Raw genomic sequence first — 13,392 nt, forward strand, 5'->3', positions numbered from 1 at the left:
AATTCTACATTGCTCCTGCATGCTTATAGACATGTGATACTCAAGACTCTAATGCTTGGAAAAGTCTGGAGAAGTTCTTTATGCAGCAGTCAATGTTTTCTGTCTGCTGCTGCTGATGATAATCATTATGATGAAGACCGGTTTGAGCGTTTTTGAATTAACACAGTTAAGTGTAAAAATAAGTGTATAAAACTCTAAAACATATACATTACGGACTACAACAGTACATATATCTAAAAATAAATAAATGGATGAATCAGCTGAAGATTTCAGCGACGTCAATACACAGAAAGTCTGAATGCAACGTGATATACACAGAACCGTTAGCTGAGAACGAGCGCATTCACCAAGTTTGTACAAAGGTGGTTTTTGCAAGAGAATAAAGTCAACCTATGAAAGCAGCACAACAAACGATTTATGGGACTGAACTGCAGGCAAACCACACTACTGAACACAGAAACGTTTCAATATAGACAAGAAACGTTGGCAGACATCTCACCGTCAAATCACCATTTTGCACAAAAAAAACCACAAGCAAAACTGTAACGAAACGATGTAAGGGGGAAGTGTATACGACACTTCCGTCAATGTCTCGATTTGGTGGCCGTGTCCACGCTAGAAGGGATACACGTTCGTCGGAGTCCCATCCAGAAGTACAGAAAAAAACGACAAATCTTTAACGGTGGATAAACTAAGATGTTAAGATAATTTCTTACACTGCATGTTATATCTGAGATTTACACTGAACTCAGTACCTCTGCAACGTGCAAAATTAAGCAACGATAATATTTTCACTTTTTTTTTAATAACACAGTTGCTTAGATTCATTCAGGATCTCAGTTTCCTTCACCTGTATAGAAGTCCTTATTCTGTTCCCAATGTCATTTTCAGGTCATCACCGAGTTTCAATTAATAAAAACATTGAAAGAAAACCTTCTGTACTTTAATGCTATCGACGTGTTATGTCAATACTGTCCGTAATGCGATTACCTGCCAACAGTCCGACTGATAATGCTACACTCAGGTACATCCGATCACAGTATCAGCAGGTAGATAATTACCTTCCCACGAGTCGAAATCTCCCTGACACATTCTACAACTTCTCCATCTACATTTACATCCGTATTCTGTAGGCTACCGAACGGTATGTGGCGGATCAGCCACGACATCACGACCACTTGATCAATAGCATGTTGGTCCTCTTTCAGAACGAAATACAGCACCAATTCTGCGTGGCATGGATGCAGCTAGTATTGGTAGGTTTAGGAAGTGTGTGACGTCAGATGTCTAAGCACAGGTCATACAGTTCCCGTATATTACAGTCTGGTGATTTGTGCGTTTGAAGCTGGCGCCCGATAGCATCCCAGACGTGATCTACAGGGTTCAGATCAGGCGAATTTGGTGACCAAAACATCAACGTGAGTCCATCCATTACCACGCTTCTCGTTCCACTGTAGCACGATTCTGCCCTTGTTGATGACCTCAGCAGTTTGGTCCTACAGGAACTTACCACCACCTTGAAGATATGCAGGTTGTCCGTAACATTCTTCATATAGTCCACAGCTGTCATGGTGTCTCAGATTACTACCACAGTTCTCATTTCCCAGGTGAATGTCTCGCATAGTATAATATTGCCCCCACAAAGCAATGTCCCTGGCGTGATGTGTTTCGACCAACCCGCGTGCCTGGATGACATTGTATCCGGACACGACCATCGTCCTGTTGTAAAGATAAACATGATTCATCCGACTATGGGACAGGTTTCCATTGATCCACGGTATAATATCGACGATCCCATGCTCACTTAAGTCGTAACTAACGAAGTCGTTGGGTCAACATGGGGACACATAGGGATAGTCTGCTGCAGTGCAAAGTGAAAGGTGCGCTCCATAACAATTTTGCCTGCAGCAACATTGTACTCTGTCGTCATATGTGCCACAGATACCGCCTGCTTTCTTTTACAGGGCAGGCGAGCCTCGCACCTCCACATTCTGTGATGAGATGTGGGTGTCCAACCCCCTGTCGCCTACTTGTGGTTTCCCCGTTCTTCAACCACTTCCCACAGCTGCTCATGACAGTAGTTCGCCAACAGCCGACCACCTATGCCGTTTCCGAGCGCAAGTTGCTAGTCGCCACGCTAAGACAACCGAAGTTTTACGTCAGTGGATTTCCCCATTTGGGGCTAATATCTTTGCTACAATGATTCCCCATTCGTCTCTGCTCCTTAACGTGTCACTTGCCCATACCACCACCATGTGGCATTCAATCTCGCCGTGGGTAGTGTTCACAATGTTTTGGCAAGTCATTGTAGCGTGTCAGTATCATTCTCTGCCCTTCCTATCCCATTCCCAGATGGCACATGAGAAGAAAGGCTGTAAACACCATTCCACATTAGTGCGAATTTCTCTACTTTTAGTGTCGTAGAAGCTTGGAACATGGTTTCTTGGAATTTTGTCCAAGGTACTCTGTGAAACACAATGCCATTCTCGCAACGTCTCCGACCGCAGTTTGTTGAGTATTTCTGTCACATTCTCACGACGACTAAAAAGTCTATCACGAATCGCAAAGCGCTTGTTTGAATATTTTCTCTGTCAGCAGTTAATTCTACGTGGTAAGGATATCATGGCAACGAATAACTCTTCCAATAAAAACAGAGTCGTGGCAGCCACCTTCCCCACGGATAAATTTCTGCGCCGTTCCACCTTAAATATCTCGGGGCAAAAACTCCAACATAAACTCACTCCAGTGAGTCAGTGAATTATCGCCCATCGCATACTCAAACGATTTCGGATCCTCTTGTCTATTTAAGCACATTACATTACATTTATTTACGTTCAGGGTTAGTTGACAAACTCTACAAAGAGCACTGATTGTATGCAAGTCTCTCCGTAACACGTACCTAGTTTCTGACGATGTCACTTCCCGGTGAACAGCCTCATAACGTTACCGACTTGGTCCGCCACGTTATTTACAATACACATTTCCAGACACAAAATTGATGTGCCCAAAAGACATACTCGGATGTCACTATACCTACACGCCATCGGTGAGTACGTAAATAATTAAAGCTGCAGTTCACAGTAACAGGTAGAACGGCCACGAGAATGCAACAATGTTGTTCTTGTTTAGTGTTGATACCAGCCTGCTACAGTACGTAAGATGCGTGAACAGCATCAGATGCTGTACGATCACTGAGAATGGCACGGAGACGGTGCTTAATTGAGTGAGACGTTAGTTAGAAACGGGCCTCGTTGTGGTTCTTCATTTGGGCGGTTGGTCTAATTGTCCTACACAAGGCGAAAAAAGCAATGGGACAGGGATATGTTAATATACAGATGGCAGTAGTATCGCGCACAAGAAGTATAAAAAGGGCAGTACATTGCCGAGGCAGTCATACTCAGATGATTCATGTGAAAAGGTTTCCGCCGTGATTATGGCCGAGAATTAACAGACTTTGAACGCAGAATAGCAGTTGAAGCTAGAAGCATGGTACATTCCATTTCAGAAATCGTTACGCAATCCAATGTCCCAATATCCACAGTGTCAAGAGCGCGCCGAAAGCACCAAATTTCAAAATTTCAGATATTACACTAGCCACGGACAACACAGTGGCCGACGGCCTCACTTAACGACCGAAAGTGGCAGCCTTTGCGTAGAGCTGTCACTGCTAACAGACAAGCATCACTGCGTGAAATAACCGCAGAAATCAATGTGGGACGTACGACGAACGTATCCCATAGGACAGTGCGGCGACATTTGGCGTAAACAGGCTATGGCTGAAGACAACCGACGCTAGGGCCTTTGCCATCAGCAGGACATCAGCTGCCTCTTCCGGATTCGTGACATATCGGTTGGACTCTAGACGACTGACAAACCATGGCCTGGTCAAATGAGTACCGATCTGAGACGTTAAGAGCGATCGAGTGTGGCGCAGACGCCACAAAACAATGGTCCCAAGTTGTCAACAAGGCACTGTGCAATCCGGTGGTCGTTCCATATGGAACTGACTAGAAATGGTTATGTTCGACAACTTGGACACCATCTGCCGCCATTCATGGACTTCATGCTCCCAAACAACGATGTCATTCATGTCACCTAGCCACAATTGTTTGCAATTGTTTGAACAACATTTTGGACAGTTCGAGCGAATGATCTGGCCACCCAGATCGCCCGACATGAATCCCATGGAACAGTTATGGGACTTTTCAGATTTGTGGGGCATTCGGATGTGACAGCGGCCCATTGTTTGCATGCATCTGAGTGTGAGGGCAGGAGTGCTTGCCAACAATATCCTGATCGACCATTTCTGACCACCACAAGTGAGGATCGCTGTATTACACTCCAAGCACATCTGTGACGCAACTCGGCAGCAAGTATTCGACTCCCTGAACATTCTCTTGTCATCTCGCAGCTCTAGCGGAAGCAGAACTAGGGAATTATCGTCGTATGTACAGGCTGCCTTTTACACCAAAACATGAACGACTGCATTTGGAGTGGTACTGTGATCGGGAAACATGGGCTGCTGATGAATGGCGTCACGCTGTGTTCAGCAATGAATCGTGGCTCTGCAGTAGCCCGAAAGACCATCGTCGGCGAGTACAGTGGCGATCTGGGAAGAGGTTCCATTTTTCCAATATTATGGAGAGGCATGGTGGTGTTACTCCTGACGTCATGGTGTGGGGAACCATGGGGCGTGACTTTAGGCCACGGCTGGGGAACTCGGGCGGCACACCGGTACGTCACACAAATCCTGCGTCCTCATTTGTTATCTCTCGTGCGACATTATCGCGGTACCGTTTTTCAACAGCACAGTGCTTCTCCTCACACGGGTCATGTCTCTATGAACTGTCTACGTGATGCAGAGGTACTCCCGCAGCCAGTAAGGTCCCCAGATCTGTCCCCAGCTTGGACGTGAGCTCCGTCCCAGTGGCAGTGGCCAGGATATCAGGGATCAGCGACAGGATTGTGAGACAGCTTACCTCAGGAAAGGATACAACGGCTTTATGACACACTTCCCAACGAAATTAGTGCATCCAATAAGGCCAGAGCGGGCGCTACATCATACTGATAGATGGGCTCATACTGCCTACTTCTCCGTCATTCTGACCTGATCTTGTATTCACTGCAATTACATCACACACATTGGCAACCAGCAAAGTTCCCTTTCGTTTCCGCGTCCCCTTGTAGGTACCTCAATTTCTTTTCAGGCAATGTACAGCGCGGCTATGTCACGATACGCTTCCTTCGATACGATGCCTATCCATTAAAAACGACATACTGACTTCTGTCAGCGAGGAAAGCTTCAATCGAATATTCCGGTATGGACTTATTATAATTACTAGGCGACAATGTGAGACTGTATCGCAGATTAAACTTGATCCTTCTGCATCATGTTCAGTCAATTCCCTCAGTTTCCTGACTCTACCCGAAGACATGGGCCGCTGCCACATCCGAATGCCCCACAAATCTGAAAAGTCCCATAACTGTTCCATGGGATTCATGTCGGGCGATCTGGGTGGCCAGATCATTCGCTCGAACTGTCCAAAATGTTGTTCAAACAATTGCAAACAATTGTGGCTAGGTGACATGACATCGTTGTTTGGGAGCATGAAGTCCATGAATGGCTGCAGATGGTGTCCAAGTTGTCGAACATAACCATTTCTAGTCAGTTCCATATGGAACGACCACCGGATTGCACAGTGCCTTGTTGACAACTTGGGACCATTGTTTTGTGGCGTCTGCGCCACACTCGATCGCTCTTAACGTCTCAGATCGGTACTCATTTGACCAGGCCATGGTTTGTCAGTCGTCTAGAGTCCAACCGATATGTCACGAACCCAGAAGAGGCAGCTGATGTCCTGCTGATGGCAAAGGCCCTAGCGTCGGTTGTCTTCAGCCATAGCCTGTTTACGCCAAATGTCGCCGCACTGTCCTATGGGATACGTTCGTCGTACGTCCCACATTGATTTCTGCGGTTATTTCACGCAGTGATGCTTGTCTGTTAGCAGTGACAGCTCTACGCGAAGTCTGCCACTTTCGGTCGTTAAGTGAGGCCGTCGGCCACTGTGTTGTCCGTGGCTAGTGAAATATCTGAAATTTGGTGCTTTCGGCGCGCTCTTGACACTGTGGATATTGGGATATTGAATTGCGTAACGATTTCTGAAATGGAATGTACCATGCTTCTAGCTTCAACTGCTATTCTGCGTTCAAAGTCTGTTAATTCTCGGCCATAATCACGGCGGAAGCCTTTTCACATGAATCATCTGAGTATGACTGCCTCGACGATGTCGACGTATTTTTCTTGCTTTATACAACTTCGAGTGCACAACCAGGAATCACATAGTCCCCTTTGGGTGCCGGACGAGTTTCTGGCCACATTTGGCGTATATATGGCTACCTGTTTCCTACTGATGTATGTTTTCATCAACCTTGAACAAATGCTGTTAATATCGAAGAAAAAGAAGTGTGGCAAGCCTTTTAAATCTTTTGAGACGCTTTGAGAGGGTGGCAAAAAATGGAAATGAGCGTATGGCATCGTTGCCCGGGAGGCCCCGTCCGGGGAAGTTCGGCCGCCTAGCGCAAGTCTTATTTCAGCGACGCCACATTGGGCGACTTGCGCGCCCGTGATGAGGACAACACAACAACCAGTCCCCGAGCGGAGAAAAATTCCGGGAATCGAACCTGGGCCCGCGTGTATGGGAGGCGAGCACGCTACCACCCGGCTAAGCAGGCGGACTTGAGAGGGTGGAAATTAGTACCGAGAAGATGGAAGTTACTGTATCGTGAAGCCTACGATGGGGTAGAATCCTTCCACCAGCAGAAAATAATGTCTCTGGTAAAGGGCAAAAGCGTTTTGTTTGATCGTGACCACTTGCCGTGAGTGCTTGGCGCAAAACTATTACGTGTGGTGGCTTCCACGAGCAGGATGTCGGCAATTACTGCGTTGACAAAGCCGTAGGCCTATAATCTCGCCGTCGGGTGGTCACTAATGACTTGGTGGCACAGCGGTAACCCGTATTCGAGCAAAATTATTACTAGCACTCTGAAAGGAAGAGATATCCCTGAAATTCTGCTGAATTCCAATTATAATAGTCTCCTAATCATTTCGGAACACTTTCTAACCTTGCACTAGCAATGGAAATAACATACTTGCACGATATGCACAGTACCACCACGGGGCTTACTAAACGCATCGATGTTACAGGGTGAAAGGTAAAGAACCATACGGGAACACGTACCAAGACACAGTAAAAGGGGGGAATTAAACACAAAGAAAAATGCAAACGTCGAGCGGAGAGGAAGGATGATTATAATCAACTTTCCCTACTGAAATGTCTATATCGTAAAATCAGGTTATCACGCGAACACAAAACTCAGACTCAATAGTGCTGAAGAGATGGTGAAAAGCAATAACGAGCAAACAATAGGAACTATTTTTACAAAAAGTAACTGTATCATATAATGGACTGATTTTCAAAACCACAAATCAGAAGAATTACAAAGGATGATTGGAAGGTATACTGAGTGGTGTGGCGCAGTGGTTCAGACGCTGAAATCGCGATCGAAAGGAACGGATTTCGATTTTCCATCCTGCCCTACTGATTTGATTTTTCTGCAGTTTCATTCAGTGATTAAGGCTACCGCCATGATTCGTTGAAAGTTACACGAAACACTTCATTTACCATCCTTGCACTATCCCGTAGCCTCTTCGTTGACGGGCACTAGAGCCTTATCCGAAAGGCAATCTCCATGTCGACCTGAAAGTGCAGAATAGCGTGCTACACGAAGTACCTCTGTGTTTATATCTTATACCTCTCTCTCTTGAAACGCTATGTAACGAGGTGCATTTAGGCGAACGTGATTATGATAAAGTCTGACTTAAAGACAGACCTACAGAAAGAAATCATGAGGACTGAGGTGGTATGATAAGTGAGGAGAAGCAACTGTCCAGTATGTGAACAACACTATCTTTACTACAAGTGTGACGGCAAAGCTGATAAACTGGACGATCGATGCATTTTCCAGCTGTAACTTGCTTTGAAGCACATGTCACCAACGTATCTTTCTTCTGTTGAAGTATATGGTAGTAATGATGGCCAAAAACTCGAATGTCTTTCAACTGATGCGCTGCAGAGAGACAAGGTTCAAGTATGACCTCACAACCATGGTTGTGAATATCTTTGGAGACAGAGAAATATGAGTGGTAGTTCGATATCAGTCTTGTTGAAAGAATCGTCCAAAAATTTGCACTAAAGGATATACAAAAGCAATACAGAATCCTAAATTAGCATGTTCGGAGATTTTATAACCACTGCTCCTAACATCGCGTTCAGTGTCTTAACTACTGTCACCACATTAGAGTGGAGGAGTGGTAATTAACAGAGTGATTTGATCTGTTTAAAAATGTCACAAATCTCTCTCTCTCTCTCTCTCTCTCTCTCTCTCTGTGTGTGTGTGTGTGTGTGTGTGTGTGTGTGTGTGTGTGTGTATGTGTCGCACGCACTTACGCCCGCGTAAGCTCAAAACTTAAGGACGAGACAGATGAAACAACATGACATACTAAGAACTCAGTGAAAATGAATGAAAGTGCGGGAGCATGTTGCCAGAGGTCTCCCAGTCGTGCACAGAAAGTTGGACGTCAGACTGCGTCAGGTCAACAGGAAACAGTTGAAGGAACGGGAAAAGGTAGCGTGCATCAACAAACGAGCAGTTACGGTGGTGGTGTTTTTCATTAGAGCACGGCCCGGGCACAACATACGGATGACTTCACACAGGAAAGAAACAAGGGAAACTCGAAGAAGGACAAAGTGTAAAAAGCGTACCCAGGAGTTTGTTACTGGTCCAGGATTGTTACACATGCATGGGGATCGTTCCGAACCAAAGGCACTGCTGCCGGAAGGACAGGAGATGGTCGAGCACGACCGTTACAGGCAGGAAGGGACCAACGTCAAACAGCGCGTTAAAATGCAACCACATTTAACAGGACTGCAAGAGTCCCAGACTCGCGCTCCACAGTGGCACAGCGACTGCATGGGGGTGATCTCTTTGCCCACCGATCAGTATGTGGTGTTCCGTTGATACCCGTACATCGGTGGAACCGTTTACGATGGTGGCCAGAGCACAGGGACTGCACCAACAAGGAGTGGGGAGACGTGCTCTTCTCGAATGAGTGCAGATTCAGTCAAAATAGTGATTCTGACACATCTTTATATGGCGAAGGGCGGGTACACGTAACACATCCAGGAACATCGTCGAACACGATCGCAGGTAGAGGAGCTATACGAGCGAGAGTATATTTGGAGAACAGACCGGTCTGCCCGCTAACCGACTTAAAAACCGTCGAGTACGTGTGTACTGCGTGCTGAGAGAGGTACTGCAGCACATTCACACGCACCAACGACCGCCAGCCTTTGTCAACCGCGCTGGTGGGGGAATGGAAAACCCTACCAAAAGAACATCTTAGCAACCTTGCGGACAGTACAGGACCACGTTGGAGAGTATGCAACGCGGAGTGGCCGCGCGTCTAGGGCGCCATGTCACGGATTGCGCGGCGTCTCCCGCCGGACGTCCGAGTCCTCCCTCGGGCGTGTGTGTGTGTGTGTGTGTGTGTGTGTGTGTGTTGTTCTTAGCATAAGTTAGTTTACGTTAGATTAAGTAGTGTGCAAGTCTAGGGACCGATGACCTCAGCAGTTTGGCCCCTTAGGAATTCACACACATTTGAACAACACACCCTATTAAGAAGTATGTCCCACCTTTTTTAATGTACAGGAGAACATAATATATCGCGGTGACTTCAGTGTAACTATTGGATTTGAATAAAAGTTCATTTCTGTTCGCCGCATTGCGCATTTCTTTTAGTTACCTTTTGTAATCTACTGTAGCAGTTCTTTCTGCTTATGCTAGTAGTTTCATCGAGCTATGTTACTTGGCAATGACATATCACGCGAAACTCACTTTCGTCTTTAAGTTTTGCACACCAGCTTACACACGCATACGTAAATAGTGCTGTAGTACTGTTAGCATTATCAGTATTTCTTTTTCATGCATCCAAATTATCGATAAATAGTGACTGGAAGTGTCCCAAGAAGAGTTCAAGCAGTCACAAAGGCGGAAGATGGACTAACCCCATATTAAGGTCCACTAGTAAGTGTCTGAATGCTTTTATCACATAGTGTGTGTTCAACAGCCTCTTCAATGAACAAGAGTAACAAAAAATGGTTCAAATGGCTCTGAGCACTCTGAGGTCATCAGTCCCCTAGACTTAGAACTACTTAAACCTAACCTAAGGACATCACACACATCCATGCCCGAGGCAGGATTCGAACCTGCGACCGTAGCGGTCGCGCGGTTCCAGACTGAAGCGCCTAGAACCGCTTGGTCACAGCGGCCGGCACAAGAGTAACAGTTTGGAGATGATGTCTCATACTACGGGTGCTCACCTGACCTATTCTTGGTCTATTAATAGTAATAATAACTTTTCTAGTGAGGACACAATCGAGAAATAAAGAATGGCGTGGTATCTGTTGCTGCATCGCACAATACCGTATGCCTTTGATGTTACAGTCCAAGACCACTAAACTAGTCCATTTCATATTTGTTTTGTCGAGTGTGCTATAAAAAAATCGTTTTATGTCAGGGGTATTTCGGTTGAAAGTAAGTGCTATACCTCCTTCGCCAGTTGATCAATGGTATCACTGTCACTTATACCACATGTAAGTGAATCAGTTGATGCAGTTTACTTTGCTCTGTTCACATTTCTCAGTAAACTGATCTACAATTTTGTCTTCCGCTACGCTCGTAAGGACCTGTAGGTCACTCATCGAGGCAGTACATGTGAGTATTTGAGGACTTTGTTGACTTTTAAATCGACGGCAGATTCCATATTTCTAGATTTCCGAAAAGAATTCGAGATGATACTCCACTGCAGATTGTTAACGAAGATATAAGCATACCGAATAGGTTCCCAGACGTGAGAGTGGATCAAAGCCTTCTTACGTAATAGAACCTAGTATGTTGTCCTCGACGGCGAGTATTCATCACAAACAAGGGTATCGTGAGGAGTGCCCCAGGCTGTTGTTCTCTATATACATAAATAATTTGGCGGATGGAGTGGACAGAAATCTGCAGTTGTTTGCTGATGATACTATGGTGTACGGTCAGGCGTCGAAGTTGAGTGACTGTGGGAAAATACAAAATGACCTAGACAAAATTTCTAGTTGGTGTGACGAATGGTAGCTAACTCTAAATGTAGAAAAATTTAAGTTAATGCAGACGAGTAGGAAAAAACAACCTGTAATGTTCAGATACGGCATCAGTAACGTCCTGCTTGCCACAGTGACGTCGTTTAAATATCTGGGCGTAACGCAGGAAAGCGGTACGAAATGGAAAGAGCATGTGAGGATTGTCGTAGGGAAGGCGAATGGTCGAGTTTGGTTAATTGAGAGAATTTTAGGAAAGTATGGTTTATCATTAAACGAGACCGCGTGTAGAACACTACTGTGACCCATTCTCGAGTACCGTTCGAGTGTCTGGGATCACTACCTGGCTGGATTAAAGACGTCGAATCAATTCATAAGCGCGCTGCTACATTTGTTACCGGTAGGTTCAAACGCTGATGCTTTGGGAACTCAAACGGGAATCCCTGGAGGGAAGGCGACGTACTTTTCGAGGAGCACTACTGAGAAAATTTAGAGAACCGGTGTTTGAATCTGACTGCAGAACGATCCTACTGCCGCCAACATATATTTCGCGTAACGACCAAGAAGATAAGATACGAGAAATTAGGGCTCATACGGAGGCATATAGACGGCCATCTTTTTCTCGCTGTACCTACGAGTGGAACAGGAAAGGAAACAACTAGTAGCGGTACAGAGTACACCCCGCCACGCACTGCACGGTGGCTTCGAGGTGTGTATGTAGATGTAGATGTAGTTGTAGACGGTATAGAAAAACGCTTGCTGAATGACAATCAACTCAGCAGTTAATCTGACGTATCTGAAGGTAACAGAAAGGGCTGACCCCATCTCGTTTGGTTATATTTCGTAACGATGAGTGGCAGACACACGTTACAATCTCTCCTAGTGCTTCAGAGCCTGTGATTATATGCTGCAAGAGTGCCGTGTCTCCGAGTTCCTTACGTGTGCGATCTATTGCGACTGCTTGCTGGTGTTAATGATAGTACTGGTGCAAACTCTAGGTTCACGTTGAGATTCGAAAGCCACACACCTTGCCCCTAAGCCGGCAGTCGGCAGGTTTCATGCAGCAGGTCCAGCATAACATGCATAAAGCATCGCGGGGACCGAAGAAAATTGCACACAATGGCGGCGGTTCGGTCATTAATAAGGGCGTCGTCGCGGAACTCGGGACGGGGCCGAGCTGTTCGGCGGGGCGAACTGGTCCAGCCCAGGCGGACTGGAGCTGGCTGTGGCTGGAGCGGCGCTGGAGCCGGACCCGTGCAAACGGGTTGGACCGGTGCGGGTCAGTGGCCACGGCGACGACAGCGGCGGGCCGCGGCGCGGCTACGCTACACTCTACGTACACACTCAGCTAGTGTAGCTGCACTACGCCGCGTAACCAAACGGCTCTGCGTACCAGCAACCTCCAATCAACAATATGCACGTCCTTCCGGTTCTTGCTATCTGGAAAATAACTTTCATTAGGTCAACGTATTAACAAACATATCAAAACTACACTGACGTGATAAAAGTCATGGGATACTTCCTAATATCGTGTCGGACCTCCCTTTACCCGGCATAATGCAATAAATCGACGTGGTATGGACTTAACAAGTCGTTAGAAGTTACCTGCAGAATTACTGAACCGAGCGAGGTGGCGCAGTGGTTAGCACATTGGACTCGCATTCGGGAGGACGACAGTTCAAACCCGTCTCCGGCCATTCTGTTTTAGGTTTCCCGTGATTTCCTTAAATCGTTTCTGGCAAATGCCGGGATGGTTCCATTGAAAGTGCACGGCCGACTTCCTTCCCCCATCTCTCCCGAATCTGAGCTTGTGCTCCGTCTCTAATGACCTCGTTGTCGACGGGACGTTAAACACTAATCTCCTCCTCCTCCTCCAGAATTATTGACACATGCTGCCTCTATAGCCGTCCATAATTGCGAAAGTGTTGCCGGTGCAGGATTCTGTGCACGAACTGACCTCTCGGTTATCTTCCATAAATTTTCGATGGGATTCACGTCAGGCGGTCTGGGTAGCCAAATCATGCGCTCGAATTGTTCATAATGTTCTTCAAATCAATCGTGAACAATTGTGGCCGGGTGCCATGGGACATTGTTATCCACAAAAATCCCATCTTTGTCTGAGGACATGAGGTCCATAACATATTACATCCCCTGGTCACCAACAGGCCCTAACGTTTCGACTCAGTGTAGAATA

At 46.3% G+C, this 13,392-nt stretch overlaps 1 protein-coding gene across 5 annotated transcripts in view; it reads right to left on the bottom strand.

The window, feature by feature from the left end:
- LOC124619560 (RNA-binding protein fusilli) overlaps window positions 1-13,392 on the bottom strand; it is a 775,817-nt gene that overhangs the window by 723,552 nt on the left and 38,873 nt on the right. The gene's annotated exons all lie outside the window — the stretch shown is intronic.

Source organism: Schistocerca americana, chromosome 6, assembly GCF_021461395.2.
Source record: "Schistocerca americana isolate TAMUIC-IGC-003095 chromosome 6, iqSchAmer2.1, whole genome shotgun sequence".
NCBI classification, from domain to species: domain Eukaryota; kingdom Metazoa; phylum Arthropoda; class Insecta; order Orthoptera; family Acrididae; genus Schistocerca; species Schistocerca americana.